Source organism: Ranitomeya imitator, chromosome 3 (genome assembly GCF_032444005.1).
Source record: "Ranitomeya imitator isolate aRanImi1 chromosome 3, aRanImi1.pri, whole genome shotgun sequence".
Lineage (NCBI taxonomy): Eukaryota > Metazoa > Chordata > Amphibia > Anura > Dendrobatidae > Ranitomeya > Ranitomeya imitator.
In genome coordinates, this window is record NC_091284.1 from 4,832,251 (window position 1) to 4,842,317 (window position 10,067).

The following is a 10,067-nucleotide window of genomic DNA, read 5'->3' on the forward strand; positions in this document are numbered from 1 at the left end:
GAGGAGTCAGGGTCACATGATCAGGCCTCAGTGAGTGCAGGACTCTGCTGTGCTGGTTGTCATGGTGCCGATGAGGGGAAGTTGATGTGAGGGGTCAGGAGGGGTTTACAGTGTGGATGGAGCGGAGCCGTGTGTGTACGAGGTGTACGGAGCGGAGCCGTGTGTACGAAGTGTACGGAGCGGAGCAGTGTGTACGAGGTGTACGGAGCAGAGCCGTGTGTACGAGGTGTACGGAGCGGAGCTGCGTGTGTACAAGGTGTATGGAGCGGAGCAGTGTGTGTGTACGAGGTGTACGGAGCGGAGCAGTGTGTGTGTACGAGGTGTACGGAGCAGAGCCGTGTGTACAAGGTGTATGGAGCGGAGCAGTGTGTGTGTACGAGGTGTACGGAGCAGAGCCGTGTGTACGAGGTGTACGGAGCGGAGCCGTGTGTGTACAAGGTGTATGGAGCGGAGCAGTGTGTGTGTACGAGGTGTACGGAGCGGAGCAGTGTGTGTGTACGAGGTGTACGGAGCAGAGCCGTGTGTACAAGCTGTATGGAGCGGAGCAGTGTGTGTGTACGAGGTGTACGGAGCAGAGCCGTGTGTACGAGGTGTACGGAGCGGAGCCGTGTGTGTACAAGGTGTATGGAGCGGAGCAGTGTGTGTGTACGAGGTGTACGGAGCGGAGCAGTGTGTGTACGAGGTGTACGGAGCGGAGCCGTGTGTGTACGAGGTGTACGGAGAGGAGCCGTGTGTGTACGAGGTGTACGGAGCGGAGCCGTGTGTACGAGGTGTACGGAGCGGAGCCGTGTGTGTACGAGGTGTACGGAGCGGAGCCGTGTGTACGAGGTGTACGGAGCGGAGCCGTGTGTGTACGAGGTGTACGGAGCGGAGCCGTGTGTGTACGAGGTGTACGGAGCGGAGCCGTGTGTGTACGAGGTGTACGGAGAGGAGCCGTGTGTGTACGAGGTGTACGGAGCGGAGCCGTGTGTACGAGGTGTACGGAGCGGAGCCGTGTGTGTACGAGGTGTACGGAGAGGAGCCGTGTGTGTACGAGGTGTACGGAGCGGAGCCGTGTGTGTACGAGGTGTACGGAGCGGAGCCGCGTGTGTACGAGGTGTACGGAGCGGAGCCGTGTGTGTACGGAGCGGAGCCGTGTGTGTACGAGGTGTACGGAGCGGAGCCGTGTGTACGAGGTGTACGGAGCGGAGCCGTGTGTGTACGGAGCGGAGCCGTGTGTGTACGAGGTGTACGGAGTGGAGCCGCGTGTGTACGAGGTGTACGGAGAGGAGCCGTGTGTGTACGAGGTGTACGGAGCGGAGCCGTGTGTACGAGGTGTACGGAGCGGAGCCGTGTGTGTACGAGGTGTACGGAGCGGAGCCGTGTGTACGAAGTGTACGGAGCGGAGCAGTGTGTACGAGGTGTACGGAGCAGAGCCGTGTGTACGAGGTGTACGGAGCAGAGCTGCGTGTGTACAAGGTGTATGGAGCGGAGCAGTGTGTGTGTACGAGGTGTACGGAGCAGAGCCGTGTGTACGAGGTGTACGGAGCGGAGCCGTGTGTGTACAAGGTGTATGGAGCGGAGCAGTGTGTGTGTACGAGGTGTACGGAGCAGAGCCGTGTGTACGAGGTGTACGGAGCGGAGCCGTGTGTGTACAAGGTGTATGGAGCGGAGCAGTGTGTGTGTACGAGGTGTACGGAGCGGAGCAGTGTGTGTACGAGGTGTACGGAGCGGAGCCGTGTGTGTACGAGGTGTACGGAGAGGAGCCGTGTGTGTACGAGGTGTACGGAGCGGAGCCGTGTGTACGAGGTGTACGGAGCGGAGCCGTGTGTGTACGAGGTGTACGGAGCGGAGCCGTGTGTACGAGGTGTACGGAGCGGAGCCGTGTGTGTACGAGGTGTACGGAGCGGAGCCGTGTGTGTACGAGGTGTACGGAGCGGAGCCGTGTGTGTACGAGGTGTACGGAGAGGAGCCGTGTGTGTACGAGGTGTACGGAGCGGAGCCGTGTGTACGAGGTGTACGGAGCGGAGCCGTGTGTGTACGAGGTGTACGGAGAGGAGCCGTGTGTGTACGAGGTGTACGGAGCGGAGCCGTGTGTGTACGAGGTGTACGGAGCGGAGCCGCGTGTGTACGAGGTGTACGGAGCGGAGCCGTGTGTGTACGGAGCGGAGCCGTGTGTGTACGAGGTGTACGGAGCGGAGCCGTGTGTACGAGGTGTACGGAGCGGAGCCGTGTGTGTACGGAGCGGAGCCGTGTGTGTACGAGGTGTACGGAGTGGAGCCGCGTGTGTACGAGGTGTACGGAGAGGAGCCGTGTGTGTACGAGGTGTACGGAGCGGAGCCGTGTGTGTACGAGGTGTACGGAGCGGAGCCGTGTGTGTACGAGGTGTACGGAGCGCAGCCATGTGTACGAGGTGTACGGAGCGGAGCCATGTGTGTACGAGGTGTACGGAGAGGAGCCGTGTACGGAGAGGAGCCGTGTGTGTACGAGGTGTACGGAGCGGAGCCGTGTGTGTACGAGGTGTACGGAGCGGAGCCGTGTGTGTACGAGGTGTACGGAGCGGAGCCGTGTGTGTACGAGGTGTACGGAGCGGAGCCGTGTGTGTACGAGGTGTACGGAGAGGAGCCGTGTGTGTACGAGGTGTACGGAGCGGAGCCGTGTGTGTACGAGGTGTACGGAGCGGAGCCGTGTGTGTACGAGGTGTACGGAGCGGAGCCGTGTGTGTACGATGTGTACGGAGCGGAGCCACGTGTGTACGAGGTGTACGGAGCGGAGCCACGTGTGTACGAGGTGTACGGAGCAGAGCCGTGTGTACGAGGTGTACGGAGAGGAGCCGTGTGTGTACGAGGTGTACGGAGCGGAGCCGTGTGTACGAGGTGTACGGAGCGGAGCCGTGTGTGTACGAGGTGTACGGAGCGGAGCCGTGTGTGTACGAGGTGTACGGAGCGGAGCCGTGTGTGCACGAGGTGTACGGAGCGGAGCCGTGTGTGTAGGAGGTGTACGGAGCGGAGCCGTGTGTACGAGGTGTACGGAGTGGAGCCGTGTGTACGAGGTGTACGGAGCGGAGCTGTGTGTGTACGAGGTGTACGGAGCGGAGCCGTGTGTGTACGAGGTGTACGGAGCGGAGCCGTGTGTGTACGAGGTGTACGGAGCGGAGCCGTGTGTGTAGGAGGTGTACGGAGCGGAGCCGTGTGTACGGAGCGGAGCCGTGTGTACGAGGTGTACGGAGCGGAGCCGTGTGTGTACGAGGTGTACGGAGCGGAGCCGTGTGTGTACGAGGTGTACGGAGCGGAGCCGTGTGTGTAGGAGGTGTACGGAACGGAGCCATGTGTACGGAGCGGAGCCGTGTGTACGAGGTGTACGGAGCGGAGCCGTGTGTGTACGAGGTGTACGGAGCGGAGCCGTGTGTGTACGAGGTGTACGGAGCGGAGCCGTGTGTGCACGAGGTGTACGGAGCGGAGCCGTGTGTGTAGGAGGTGTACGGAGCGGAGCCGTGTGTACGAGGTGTACGGAGTGGAGCCGTGTGTATGAGGTGTACGGAGCGGAGCTGTGTGTGTACGAGGTGTACGGAGCGGAGCCGTGTGTGTACGAGGTGTACGGAGCGGAGCCGTGTGTGTACGAGGTGTACGGAGCGGAGCCGTGTGTGTAGGAGGTGTACGGAGCGGAGCCGTGTGTACGGAGCGGAGCCGTGTGTACGAGGTGTACGGAGCGGAGCCGTGTGTGTACGAGGTGTACGGAGCAGAGCCGTGTGTGTACGAGGTGTACGGAGCGGAGCCGTGTGTGTACGAGGTGTACGGAGCGGAGCCGTGTGTACGAAGTGTACGGAGCGGAGCCGTGTGTACGAGGTGTACGGAGCAGAGCTGCGTGTGTATGAGGTGTACGGAGCGGAGCCGTGTGTGTACGAAGTGTACGGAGCGGAGTCGTGTGTGTACGAGGTGTACGGAGCGGAGCCGTGTGTGTACGAGGTGTACGGAGCGGAGCCGTGTGTACGAGGTGTACGGAGCAGAGCTGCGTGTGTATGAGGTGTACGGAGCGGAGCCGTGTGTGTACAAGGTGTATGGAGCGGAGCAGTGTGTGTGTACGAGGTGTACGGAGCAGAGCCGTGTGTGTACAAGGTGTATGGAGCGGAGCAGTGTGTGTGTACGAGGTGTACGGAGCGGAGCAGTGTGTGTACGAGGTGTATGGAGCGGAGCCGTGTGTGTACGAGGTGTAAGGAGCGGAGCCGTGTGTGTACGAGGTGTACGGAGCGGAGCCGTGTGTGTACGAGGTGTATGGAGCGGAGCCGTGTGTGTACGAGGTGTACGGAGCGGAGCCGTGTGTGTACGAGGTGTACGGAGCGGAGCCGTGTGTGTACGAGGTGTACGGAGCGGAGCCGTGTGTGTACGAGGTGTACGGAGCGGAGCCGTGTGTGTACGAGGTGTACGGAGAGGAGCCGTGTGTGTACGAGGTGTACGGAGCAGAGCCGTGTGTGTACGATGTGTACGGAGCGGAGCCGTGTGTGTACGAGGTGTACGGAGCGGAGCCGTGTGTGTACGAGGTGTACGGAGAGGAGCCGTGTGTGTACGAGGTGTACGGAGCGGAGCCGTGTGTACGAGGTGTACGGAGCGGAGCCGTGTGTGTACGAGGTGTACGGAGCGGAGCCGTGTGTGTACGAGGTGTACGGAGAGGAGCCGTGTGTGTACGAGGTGTACGGAGCGGAGCCGTGTGTGTACGAGGTGTACGGAGCGGAGCCGTGTGTACGAGGTGTACGGAGCGGAGCCGTGTGTACGAGGTGTACGGAGCGGAGCCGTGTGTACGAGGTGTACGGAGCGGAGCCGTGTGTGTACGAGGTGTACGGAGCGGAGCCGTGTGTGTACGAGGTGTACGGAGTGGAGCCGTGTGTGTACGATGTGTACGGAGCGGAGCCACGTGTGTACGAGGTGTACGGAGCGGAGCCGTGTGTGTACTAGGTGTACGGAGAGGAGCCACGTGTGTACGAGGTGTACGGAGCAGAGCCGTGTGTACGAGGTGTACGGAGAGGAGCCGTGTGTGTACGAGGTGTACGGAGCGGAGCCGTGTGTACGAGGTGTACGGAGCGGAGCCGTGTGTGTACGAGGTGTACGGAGCGGAGCCGTGTGTGTACGAGGTGTACGGAGCGGAGCCGTGTGTGCACGAGGTGTACGGAGCGGAGCCGTGTGTGTAGGAGGTGTACGGAGCGGAGCCGTGTGTACGAGGTGTACGGAGTGGAGCCGTGTGTATGAGGTGTACGGAGCGGAGCTGTGTGTGTACGAGGTGTACGGAGCGGAGCCGTGTGTGTACGAGGTGTACGGAGCGGAGCCGTGTGTGTAGGAGGTGTACGGAGCGGAGCCGTGTGTACGGAGCGGAGCCGTGTGTACGAGGTGTACGGAGCGGAGCCGTGTGTGTACGAGGTGTACGGAGCGGAGCCGTGTGTGTACGAGGTGTACGGAGCGGAGCCGTGTGTGTAGGAGGTGTACGGAACGGAGCCGTGTGTACGGAGCGGAGCCGTGTGTACGAGGTGTACGGAGCGGAGCCGTGTGTGTACGTGTGTGTAGGAGGACCAAGAGTTCATCAATAACAGGGAAAGTATTTGCATTAACGGCTCAAAGAAATTCATGGAGCTTCTCATTAAGTTTAATCCCTTAAAGGGAACCTGTCACCCCGAAAATCGATGGTGAGGTAAGCCCACCGGCATCAGGGGCTTATCTCCAGCATTCTGTAATGCATTCTGTAATGCTGTAGATAAGCCCCCGATGTTACCTGAAAGATGAGAAAAAGACGTTAGATTATACTCACCCAGGGGTGGTCCCGCTGCTGGTCCGGTCCGCTGCGGTGCCTCCCATCTTCATTACAAGACGTCCTCTTCTGATCTTCAGCCACGGCTCCGGCGCAGGCGTACTTTATCATGTTGAGGGCAGACAAAGTACTGCAGTGCGCAGGCGCCGGGAAGGTCAGAGAGGCTCGGCGCCTGCGCACTGCAGTACTATCCTCTGCCCACAACAGGATAGATAAAGTACGCCTGCGCCGGAGCCGTGGCTGAAGATCAGAAGAGGACGTCTTGTAATGAAGATGGGAGGCACCGCAGCGGACCGGACCAGCAGCGGGACCACCCCTGGGTGAGTATAATCTAACGTCTTTTTCTCATCTTTCAGGTAACATCGGGGGCTTATCTACAGCATTACAGAATGCATTACAGAATGCTGGAGATAAGCCCCTGATGCCGGTGGGCTTACCTCACCATCGATTTTCGGGGTGACAGGTTCCCTTTAACCCCCGGAACTTTTTTCGTTTTTCGCTCCCCTCATTCACAGAGCCATAACTTATTTATTTTTCCGTCAATTTGGCCATGTGAGGGCTTATTTTTTGCGGGACGAGTTGTACTTTTGAACGACATCATTGGTTTTAGCATGTCGTGTAAAAGAAAAAAGGAAAAAAAAATCCAAGTGCGATGAAATTGCAAAAAAAAGTGCAATCCCACATTTGTTTTTTGTTTGGCTTTTTTGCTAGGTTCACTAAATGCTAAAACTGAGCTGCCATTATGATTCTCCAGGTCAGTACGAGTTCATAGACACCAAACATGTCTGGGTTATTTTTTATCTAAGTGGTGAAAAAAAATTCCAAACTTTGTTTAATTTTTTTTTAACAAAATTGCCCATTTTCCGATACCCGTAGCGTCTCCATTTTTCGGGATCTGGGGTCGGTTGAGGGCTTATTTTTTGCGTGCCGAACTCATGGTTTTAATGATACCATTTTGGTGCAGGTACGTTCTTTTGATCGCCCGTTATTGCATTTTAATATAATGTCATGGCAACCAAAAAACCTAACTCTGGCGTTTTGATTTTTTTTCTCACTACGCTGTTTAGCGATCAGGTTAACTATTTTGCTATTGACAGATCGGGCGATTCTGAACGCGGCGATAACAAATATGTGTATATTATTTATTGTTTCATTTTGAATGAGGTGAAAGGGGGTGATTTGAACTTTTATAATTTTTTTATATTTTTAAAAACATTTTTTTCACTTCTGGCATGCTTCAATAGTCTCCATGGGAGATTAGAAGATGGCATAACCTGATCGGCTCTGCTACATACAGGCGGTGATCAGATCTCCTGTATGTAGCAGAATACCTCACCTGTTATGAGTGCAAACGGATCCGATCTCACATTACACGGAGGACGGATCCGATCTCACATTACACAGAGGACGGATCTGATCTCACATTACACAGGACGGATCTGATCTCACATTACACAGAGGACAGATCCGATCTCACATTACACAGAGGACGGATCTGATCTCACATTACACAGTGGACGGATCTGATCTCACATTACACAGAGGACGGATCTGATCTCACATTACACGGAGGACGGATCCGATCTCACATTACACGGAGGACGGATCCGATCTCACATTACACAGAGGACAGATCCGATCTCACATTACACAGGACGGATCTGATCTCACATTACACGGAGGACGGATCTGATCTGACATTACACGGAGGACGGATCTGATCTCACATTACACAGGACGGATCTGATCTCACATTACACGGAGGACGGATCTGATCTGACATTACACGGAGGACGGATCTGATCTCACATTACACAGAGGACGGATCTGATCTCACATTACACAGGACGGATCTGATCTCACATTACACAGAGGACGGATCCGATCTCACATTACACGGAGGACGGATCTGATCTCACATTACACAGAGGACGGATCTGATCTCACATTACACAGAGGACGGATCTGATCTCACATTACACAGAGGACGGATCTGATCTCACATTACACAGAGGACGGATCTGATCTCACATTACACAGAGGACGGATCTGATCTCACATTACACAGAGGACAGATCCGATCTCACATTACACGGAGGATAGATCTGATCTCACATTACACAGAGGACGGATCTGATCTCACATTACACAGAGGATGGATCTGATCTCACATTACACAGAGGATAGATCTGATCTCACATTACACAGAGGACAGATCTGATCTCACATTATACAGAGGACGGATCTGATCTCACATTACACAGAGGATGGATCTGATCTCACATTACACAGAGGATAGATCTGATCTCACATTACACGGAGGACGGATCCGATCTCACATTACACAGAGGACGGATCTGATCTCACATTACACAGGACGGATCTGATCTCACATTACACAGAGGACAGATCCGATCTCACATTACACAGAGGACGGATCTGATCTCACATTACACAGTGGACGGATCTGATCTCACATTACACAGAGGACGGATCTGATCTCACATTACACGGAGGACGGATCCGATCTCACATTACACGGAGGACGGATCCGATCTCACATTACACAGAGGACAGATCCGATCTCACATTACACAGGACGGATCTGATCTCACATTACACGGAGGACGGATCTGATCTGACATTACACGGAGGACGGATCTGATCTCACATTACACAGGACGGATCTGATCTCACATTACACGGAGGACGGATCTGATCTGACATTACACGGAGGACGGATCTGATCTCACATTACACAGAGGACGGATCTGATCTCACATTACACAGGACGGATCTGATCTCACATTACACAGAGGACGGATCCGATCTCACATTACACGGAGGACGGATCTGATCTCACATTACACAGAGGACGGATCTGATCTCACATTACACAGAGGACGGATCTGATCTCACATTACACAGAGGACGGATCTGATCTCACATTACACAGAGGACGGATCTGATCTCACATTACACAGAGGACGGATCTGATCTCACATTACACAGAGGACAGATCCGATCTCACATTACACGGAGGATAGATCTGATCTCACATTACACAGAGGACGGATCTGATCTCACATTACACAGAGGATGGATCTGATCTCACATTACACAGAGGATAGATCTGATCTCACATTACACAGAGGACAGATCTGATCTCACATTATACAGAGGACGGATCTGATCTCACATTACACAGAGGATGGATCTGATCTCACATTACACAGAGGATAGATCTGATCTCACATTACACAGAGGACAGATCTGATCTCACATTATACAGAGGACGGATCTGATCTCACATTACACAGAGGATGGATCTGATCTCACATTACACAGAGGACGGATCTGATCTCACATTACACAGAGGACGGATCTGATCTCACATTACACAGAGGACGGATCTGATCTGACATTACACAGAGGACGGATCCGATCTCACATTACACGGAGGACGGATCTGATCTCACATTACACGGAGGACGGATCCGATCTCACATTACACGGAGGACGGATCCGATCTCACATTACACAGAGGACGGATCTGATCTCACATTACACGGAGGACGGATCTGATCTCACATTACACAGAGGACGGATCTGATCTTACATTACACAGAGGACGGATCTGATCTCACATTACACAGAGGACGGATCTGATCTCACATTACACAGAGGACGGATCCGATCTCACATTACACAGAGGACGGATCTGATCTCACATTACACAGAGGACGGATCTGATCTCACATTACACAGAGGACGGATCCGATCTCACATTACACAGAGGACGGATCTGATCTCACATTACACAGAGGACGGATCTGATCTCACATTACACGGAGGACGGATCTGATCTCACATTACACAGAGGACGGATCTGATCTCACATTACACAGAGGACGGATCCGATCTCACATTACACGGAGGACGGATCTGATCTCACATTACACAGAGGACGGATCTGATCTCACATTACACAGAGGACGGATCCGATCTCACATTACACAGAGGACGGATCTGATCTCACATTACACAGAGGACGGATCTGATCTCACATTACACAGAGGACGGATCTGATCTCACATTACACAGAGGACGGATCTGATCTCACATTACACAGAGGACAGATCTGATCTCACATTACACAGAGGACGGATCTGATCTCACATTACTAGACCAGTGAAGGACGATATTGTGATGATTGTAGATGATTTTGTTTTCAGCATTGACTTTCTTTGTGTAACATCTATTATATCTATTACTGAAGCCGCTCATCACGTGTG